The sequence below is a fragment of the Callorhinus ursinus genome, unplaced genomic scaffold (assembly GCF_003265705.2).
Source record: "Callorhinus ursinus isolate GAN/ISIS: 27379988/994484 unplaced genomic scaffold, GSC_fseal_2.0 scaffold76, whole genome shotgun sequence".
In the NCBI taxonomy this organism is placed as follows: Eukaryota; Metazoa; Chordata; class Mammalia; order Carnivora; family Otariidae; genus Callorhinus; species Callorhinus ursinus.
The window spans coordinates 992891-1002258 of NW_027397138.1; the positions used below are offsets into that span (position 1 = coordinate 992891).

The 9368-nt window shown below is 45.8% G+C and overlaps 1 pseudogene; it reads left to right on the forward strand.

Moving 5' to 3' along the window:
• The first annotated feature begins 5748 nt into the window (after window positions 1–5748).
• Window positions 5749–7430, forward strand: LOC112840519 (tubulin alpha-1C chain pseudogene; annotated as a pseudogene).
• The last annotated feature ends 1938 nt before the right edge of the window (window positions 7431–9368 follow it).

The window sequence follows — 9368 nt, forward strand, 5'->3', positions numbered from 1 at the left end:
CCATCCCCACCTTGACACAACCAGGTCAAATTACTGGGTCCATGTAGCCCACTCAGGCCTAAGCCTTCATTCTGACAAAGCACACCTCAAGCTCTTCCTCCTGAAAGATCTTTCCTCCCTGACTGTCCACTCAGGTGGCCACCATAAGATACCATAGAGGAAATGGCTTAAGCATTGAAAATATGTTTTCCCATAGTTCTGAAGGCTAGAACTGTCCAAGATCAGGGTGCTGGCACATTTGTATCTGCTGAGATCTCTCTTCCTGGTTTGTAGATGGCCACTTTCTCACTAGGTCCTTACATGGTTCCTCCTTTCTGTGCAGGGAAAGAAAGAGAGGGAGACTGTCTGGGTCTCTTCTTAGAAGGACGCTAATCCTATGGGATCAGAGCCCCACCCTTATGATCTCATCTCACCTTAATTACTTCCTTAGAGACTCCATCTCCAAATATGGCCACACTGGCAGTTAGGGCTTCAACCTAGGCATGTGGGGGGAGAGGAGTCACAAATAGTCTGTAACATGGACCAAGAAGGCTGGGCTCCAACCCCCTCTAAAACCACCTGCTGTGGCCTCAAGAGAATGAATCTTTGAGTTAAACAGCAAAACAGGACATCCAGCAGGAGGAGGTCCAGAATTCTCCTTCAGACCAGGGAAGCTCTGTGTTTGTTGTTCTTAAGGGAGGAGGCCTCCAGATACTTAATTTAGGAAACTTGCCACAAGCCAGAAGGATACAGCCAGAGGCTAGATATAGCCTGGACTAGAGCTGCCTCACCAGAGTCTTAATTCATTTCAGATAGCTTTTTATATTTAAAAACCCCACTATTTTAGTATTAAGTCAAGATCAATGACCATTGCCAAGGGCAAACCTTGAATTACCACTATCATCACTTTTATGTCTTTCATTACATTATCATTATTAATTTCGATATACAGGGATTGATGTACATGTCTAAACCTCTATGCTGAATGATGTACTTCTTGAAGTCGGGACTCCCTTTTTTATTAACTCATCTCTGTCCCAAACTGCCCAACAGAGTAAAATGCACAGAGAGAAATCTGTCTCTCTCTCCTTTTTTTTTTTTTTGGTTGTACAAATAATAACTGTAACAGTTAATCAAGTAATCTATGTCCTAGTAAGGCATTTAAACTCTACAGTCCCTCAGTTTTCAAATTCACTTTCTGCTAAAGACCTTGATTCTAAGAAGAAAGAGGGAGGCCTCGCTAAACAAATTAGGAGTGCAAACAAAAGGGAGGAATGTTTTTAAACCTATTTTAAGAGAACAAAATACTTTCAAGTGCTTTAGAGCTATTTTTACACAACTGGGATCATTGAAGTATCAGTGGAGCCACCTGCCACCAGGCAAGTGCTTCGATGGTTGTTCTCATCGCAAACTCTTCTTACCAACCATATGTATCCCCTTCTCTGGCAAATGGAGCTTCCCTTGAAGTAGGCAACTTCAAAGAGGCAGCCCAGTGCATTGACAAGTCCTCAGCTCGCTCATTGGAAAAACCAGCAAATGAATCTGATGACACTCAGAAAGTCTAAAATAATAGTGGGAACAGCTCCCACTCGATGGGCTTTCGCCATTTTGGTTGATCCCTAAGGGGCATTGCAGCTCTACCTGTCTCAGGATAAAGAGCCAACGGTGTGGGTTTAAGTATTCCCTCCCTCTCTCACCTCCTAGCTGTGTGACTCGCAGCATTTCACCTTCTCTCCCTGACCTTCAGTTTCTGTCTAGATCTGTCCTTCCATCCTGACAACCATACTATGAAGATCAAATGAGGAAATGAGGTAATGGTGAGGCGAGCTCTTTGTGAATTGTAAAAGGATATACAGATGTTCGTTCTCTATTTTAAAGTATCCCATCAATCATGTTATGATTTAATTAGCATAGGCCACTTCCCACAAGCTAGGACAGGTGATAGGAATTTGGTTGAATTGTGTTAGCACATCAAATACATATCTGATTACTGGGTCCTTATGCAGACACGCTGTGAAGCAATCTGCTGTAATAGTTAATAGTACCCCATTAAAGTCGGCTAGACCTGGATTTGAATCACACTTTTGTAATTTACTAGCCAGGATTTTGAGAAAGATACTTGACCTTTCCTAATCTCTGTTGCCTAATCTGCAAAGCAGCATTAAATATGAAGAATAATAACACCTATGTTAAGGACTGAATGTTGGATCCCTGAAATTCACGCATTGAAGCCCTAACCCCCAATGTGATGGTTTTTGGAAATGAGGCCTTTGGGAGATGGCTTGGATTAGATGTGGTCATGGGGTGGGGCCCTCATGAGCGGATTCGTGCCCTCAGTGGTCTACTGAGCCCCTAGGCTTTCTTAACCGGCTTCTTGCCTTTGTCCTTGCAATCCTGGGGTAGCGGCTGCTTCCATTGTCTCTGCATTGCCTCATTGTCCCCTGCTGGCTTTTCAGCTTTTCTAACACTTGTGTAATCAGTTTCTTGGTGGAAGTCTCTCTGGTTTCAGTATTCAGAATGATTGCCATCCTTCTGTTATTTTCTATTATCTTAGTCTGCTTGGCCTGCCCTAACAGATAACTTTGATCATGCAGCTCAAACAACAGAAATGTATTTCCTCCTAAGGCTGATCCCTGGAAGTCCAAAATGACGGTGCCAGGATGGTCTGGTTCCAGTGAGAGCTCTCTTCCTGGTTTGCAAATGGCTGCCTTCTTGTCTGCTCACATGGCAAGGAGAAAGAGAAGAAAGAGAGTGAGAGACAGAGGCAGAGAGGGAGAGCAAACTCTCCTGGGAGATTCATGTTAATTAACCGAGGATTAATATGAATTATATGACAGATCCTGGTTATTTCATTGAATCCTTTATGCAAAAGAACTAACGTAATGCATAGTTAGAACATGGTTCAGTTAGTGGCAGATCTTACTCATTAATTAGACATTCTCTGTGTCATCAGATGTCTGATGTACATTTCACATGCGTAATCTCATTTAATTCCAGAGAATTCATGCTGTTTTCCATTCTCCTTCCTATCAGCCCCTAGTGGGTCTTTGCCCCTAGCACCTGAGGGGTACCAGGATTTTGGGTTCAGAACCTGGCCCTTCCTAATCTAGCTCCAACCTAGCTGTCCAGGGGAGTGCCCAGCCATCTGTTCATGGTGAGCCCTACACTGTAAGCACAGAGGACTGCTTACCAGTTCCCAGAATGCCCACTCTGTCGTACTTCCCTGAGATTGTTCACACTGTCCCGTCATTTCATGCTCATTGTCACCTCCTCTTTGAAGCGTTGAGCTCGGATCACTAACAGAATCACTTCCTCCTCAATGTCCCTGCTCTCTGTTGGTTCCTAAGATTACTGTAGGGATTATCTGATCCCATATTGGTTTGCAGGCTATACATCCTCTTCCCTTGCTAGCCAGGAGCTCCTGGTTGGTGGCTCAGAACCCAGGACCTGGAGGCTGAGCCCTGGAAGAAAAGGCTCTATGCAGTGTGAAGTGAGGTCTAGAGCCCAGGACACTTAAATGTGAGTCTGAGCTCTGCCACTTCCTAGCTATGAATTTAGACAGGCAAATTCATCTCTGAGCCTCGGTTTTCCCTCTAGCGAAAATGAGGACAGCAAGTGCAAACCATGCCTTAGAGTCATTTTAAGAATTGAATTAGATAATCCATATCAAGGGCTGGGGGCTGTAGGGGGTTTTTACCAAAGGCTGGTCTGCTTTCTCTTTCCTTCTCTGCTAGAGCTGACCTCGGGCTGGTGAGGCCCAGAAGTCATGTCAGGCCTAGTGCAAGGATAAAGGACCAGATAGTAAATATTTTAAGGTTGGTGGGCCGTGTTTGGTCTCTGTCACACATTCTTTTCATTTTATATATTTATTTTCCCATTAACTCTTTAAAAATGTAAAAACCATTTGACAATCGAAAAAGTGGTCACAGGACTGGGTTTGACCCACTTCCTCCAGGACACTGAGAAGCCACAGAAACCTGCTTGGCCTGGCTTGAGACCGCCCCTTACCATTTCCTTTCTTCTTTTGCTTTTCCTCATTTTAATTTCCTTTCATTTTATCCACGGCCTCTCAGTGTAAGGTTAAGAACCCAAAGTGTGCAACCAGACAGGCCTGGGTACAAATCCCTGGTGGCCACGCTGCCAGCTGACTTAGCAACTGTGAGCCAGTTAGTGTAGTGCCTCTGAGACCCAGTTCCGACACCTTTGACACGACCCTGTGAAGACTTCCTCCTAGAGCTGCTGAGAAGTTTGAGACAGGGGATGGCCATGCACTAGATGGCTAGACTCAGCTCCAAAGGCTTCCAAGAGCCAACTGTTGAATTCTTGGAAATTTGCAAGCCTGCTCCTTAACCGCTGGTAGCTGACATCAGCCCCGGTGAGCATACTGGTTCCACACAAATCTGCAAACACTGCTGATCAGGCTTCCCCGCTCCCCCCAGCTGGTTGTGAAACTTGTCAGCACGCCACTGCCCTGGAGGTACCTTTATTCCTTCACCCCTGTTGCTTCCTTCACTTTCCCTGTTCCCAGCTGCACACTACGAGGAATTCATGATGCACCAGGAGGAATCCTGAGATAGGAAAATACGCTCTCCCGGGAAAATCTCAACAATAAAGTCTTCACAATGCGTACATCCACCAAGCCACTGTTGTGTTTTCAGGCTGCATATGGTACCCACTCAGTGAACACCAGTTATGTTGAAAAGCACTTGGTTTTCACCAGGGGGATGGAGGCTTTCCTGTATGTGCTGATAGAGGAGAAGGGGGCTTGTTCCAAATGCTGAGAGACCAGGAGGCCTCCAGCCAGATAAAAGCAGGTAGAGTTTCTGAAGATGTCATATAAAACTGACAGTTTCTGTTAATAAACCCAAGAGGAAAAAATAATTGGGGGGAGGGAAATACTTAGCTAAGTCGAATGGACATTTCAGACTGGGAAGCCCTTGGAAGAGATTTTCTTCCTATTGGCAGGGCATTGAAGTTCTAATTATCTTTGTGTGTGTGTGTAGGATAAAATATGCTTCTTTTTTTTTATTTTGACTTATAACTTTTGGGGTTCATTATTTGATTCAGAAGATGAAAGTGCAAGATTTGAATTCTTTTTAGGAAATCCTTTGCTTCATTTTGTTTGATTTGTTTTCATTCGTTTTAACAAAGTATTGACTCCCCTATCACCTAGGAGTTGTGTTTGGCTTCTAGCCACCAGAGACCAGAGAGGAGAGTGCTTTCATTTCAATGTCATATAAAAAGATGACAGCCTAGACTTGTCTCAGGCTAGTCAGGCATCCTAGGACGGGGGTGACAGCTCCTTCTATTTTTGTTTTCCTTTAACCATAGCATTCATCCTCAAAAATCTTTCACGGCCATGATGACCACCAAAGCTTATTTGCCATATTCACATTGCTGGCAGAAAAGAGGAAAAAAGAACTATATAGGCACTTCTTTGGAGATTTCCTAGAATTCTCTCCCAAACTTGGTCTCATTGACCATCCCCAGCTGAGAGGGAGGCCTGGAAATGCAGCCTTGCAACTGAGCTCATCGCCACCCGAAATATAAAGTCTGGGCTCACTCACTAAACAAGGGGTAAAAAGGATTATTGGGCAGTGGTGTCTGCCATAAATGCCTCCTTTGTCCACATTTCTGTGTGTGAGGGGAAGCGGGTGTGTGTGTGTGTGTGTGTGTGTGGGTGTGGGTATGTGAGAGGGGTGTATGTTTAAAGTGAAAGTATGTTTCAAAATAAGAAAGTCATTGTCTTCTCCCCCGGACTCCTTGGTAGTCTGTCAGCGGGAGAAATTTGTCGCCGTCCCCTTGCCTCTTCCCGCCCCAGGAACCCTATAAGTCTCAGTCATGTGTGACTGCATCTCCATCCACGTGGGCCAGGCTGGTGTCCAGATCGGCAATGCCTGCTGGGAGCTCTATTGCCTGGAACACGGCATCCAGCCCAATGGCCGGATGCCAAGTGACAAGACCATTGGTGGAGGAGATGACTCCTTCAACACCTTCTTCAGTGAGACGGGCGCTGGCAAGCATGTGCCCAGGGCCGTGTTTGTAGACCTGGAACCCACGGTCATTGATGAAGTTCACACCGGCACCTACTGGCAGCTCTTCCACCCTGAGCAGCTCATCACTGGTAAGGAGCACGCTGCCAACAACTACGCCCGAGGGCACTACACCATCGGCAAGGAGATCATTGACCTTGTCTTGGACCATATTCAGAAGCTGGCTCACCAGTGCACAGGTCTTCAGGGCTTCTTGGTTTTCCACAGCTTTGGAGGGGGAACTGGTTCCGGGTTCACCTCCCTTCTGATGGAACGTCTCTCTGTCGATTATGGCAAGAAGTCCAAGCTGGAGTTCTCCATTTGCCCAGCCCCCCAGGTTTCCACAGCTGTAGTTGAGCCCTACAACTCCATCCTCACTACCCACACCACCCTGGAACACTCTGATTGTGCCTTCATGGTAGACAATGAGGCCATCTATGACATCTGCTGTAGAAACCTCGATATTGAACACCCAACCTACACTAACCTTAACCGCCTTATTAGCCAGATTGTGTCCTCCATCACTGCTTCCCTCAGATTTGATGGAGCCCTGAATGTTGATCTGACAGAATTCCAGACCAACCTGGTGCCCTATCCCTGCATCCACTTCCCTCTGGCCACCTACACCCCTGTCATCTCTGCTGAGAAAGCCTACCATGAACAGCTTTCTTTTTTTCTTTTTTTTTTTTTTTAAAGATTTTATTTATTTATTTGACAGAGAGAGACACAGCGAGAGAGGGAACACAAGCAGGAGGAGTGGGAGAGGGAGAAGCGAAGCAGGCTTCCCGCGGAGCAGGGAGCCCGACGCGGGGCTCGATCCCAAGACCCTGGGATCATGACCTGAGCCGAAGGCAGACGCTTAACGACTGAGCCACCCAGGCGCCCCCATGAACAGCTTTCTGTAGCAGAGACCACCAACGCATGCTCTGAGCCAGCCAACCAGATGGGGAAATGTGACCCTCGGCATGGTAAATACATGGCGGGCTGCCTGTTGTACCGTGGCGACGTGGTTCCCAAAGATGTCAATGCTGCCATTGCCACCATCAAGACCAAATGTACCATCCAGTTTGTGGACTGGTGCCCCACTGGCTTCAAAGTGGGCATTCATTACCAGCCTCCCACTGTGGTGCCCGGTGGAGACTGGCCCAAATACAGCAAGCTCTGAGCATGCTGAGCAACACCACAGCCATCGCTGAGGCCTGGGCTCGCCTGGACCACAAGTTCGACCTGATGTATGCCAAGCGTGCCTTTGTTCACTGGTATGTGGGGGAAGGGATGGAGGAAGGAGAGTTTTCTGAGGCCCGTGAGGACATGGCTGCCCTTGAGAAGGATTATGAGGAGGTTGGAGCGGCTAGTGCTGAGGGAGAGGATGAGGGTGAAGAGTATTCACCTGTCTGCTACGATTTCACACTCCGTTGACTTGGGACTGTCTTATTTCTGTTCTGGAAGCTGTCTGTTGTGACCCTAACTTGTCAATAAAAGTGATATTTCTGTTTAAAAAAAAAATAAGAAAGGCATTAGGACATTCCCTAACTGAGAGAATGTGGAGTCTAGTCAACAAAACTCACACCCAAATACACACACACACACACACACACACACGTGCATACCCATGCACACTCTTAATGCACAGCCGGCCCTTAAGAGGTGAAATAAATGAATTAAAGAAGCAAACCCAAGAACTGTGAAAACACTGTGTTAATTCATGCTGCCAGTGCTCCAGACTATATCATGCTTAATCTCCATGCTTGGTTTCTACCAGTTTGGTCTAGAATTTGTGCGAGCGTTATTTGTGTGCACGTTTGTGAATGTACTCATCCCTTTGATAAAGACGGAAGTGGATGGAAAGCAAAATGAGAAACTCTTTCCCAGTTTCTTTCTGTTCTTTCCTTCATGCTCTGATTATGTTGAACTAAGAAAAAAAACCCATTGCAATGTCTTTATATATGTATATATGTATGTATTATTATTCCTGTGTCTGTTCTTCAAACAGAAGAGATTTGAGACCTACAGAGAGACATAAAAACAAGTTTTAAAAATCAGAAAATGGGAGTGAAAGGTAAACCATCCCCCCCCCCAAAAAAAAGGCAACATAGGTGATTAAGAGCTTGGATTGCAAGACTTAATTTCAGCCCTGCTCCCTTCCCTTATTAGCTGCACAACTTTGGGCAAACGACCAAATGTTTCTGTGCTTTCATTACCTACCTGTAGAAGGGGAATTATGATACCTAACACATTAAATGAATGTGTATGTATAAGACTTAGAACACTACCTGGGATATCATCAAAGACTGTTGTGCTTGTTGTTTTGTTACTATGATCACCACACTAGGAAAATAAGTTGAAGTCAAGATCACCATTAAGACTTGTTATGACATCCTCATTGTTGTCACAGTGCTGGCACTAAGTGCCACTTTTTCATTTGTCTTTCTATGTGTCCCTAAAATCGGGGTAGCATCACCTGCCTCGTAACGGTGTTCATGAGGATCAAATGATCTAGCATTGGTTTCAATGCACAGTGCTCACACCCAGTAGAGGCTCATTACACGTCTCCTCCCTCCCTTTCCCCCTTCACCTCTAGGACCATCCAGCCTTTCACCCTGAGGTTCATGGATCACTGACTCCACCTCACACATAGATCAGGAGCAGCCTTCATTTGGTCCATCTTGTTATCTACACGCCAAGCCTGACACCCCTGGCATCTAACTGGAGCTTGATAGGAGTTGATTGAATGTTTTGTCAAGAAAGGCAAAATGAAGGTGGGCTGCATGAACAAGGCATCAAGTTAAGGGCAGGAGTGGGAAGGAGGATATTGCATGGAATTTATGTTGCTCCCATGACTTATCTTGTTTCACTTGTCTTCTGGGAAAAACAGGAGCCAGGCACCTCCTTCTCTGTGCTTCACAAAAAGAAGTCTGCTTTCTTCTCACTTTTTTTGGTATAAATATTAAATTGTCGGCCAGCGAAGGATAAAAGAAGGGTCCCTTTAAACTTTTTGCCAAGGGAAAATTATCAACAATTCAGTCATCCATCTTGTTTTGCCTTTTGGAGCCCACCTGATACTCCGAGAGAGGTTCCCTACACTTTTCATCAGCACGTGTTCCCAAAGAGGCAGTGAGACAAAAGCTCCTCTCCTCGCATCCTCAAACAGGAGCTGAGAGGCTCCTGAAGCTCTGTGAGCAGCAAAACCCTGTCTGGGGCTATTAGCACCTTTCCCAGAAACCTCAGCCTTGTCCAGGAATGCTGTTCACTGCCAGACATCATGGTTATAAGAATCACAACAGTCAGTCATTGGAACCTACTCCTGGTGTGGGGTCTAAGAACTCTATGCTCTGTCTCATTTAGTCATCCCAATAG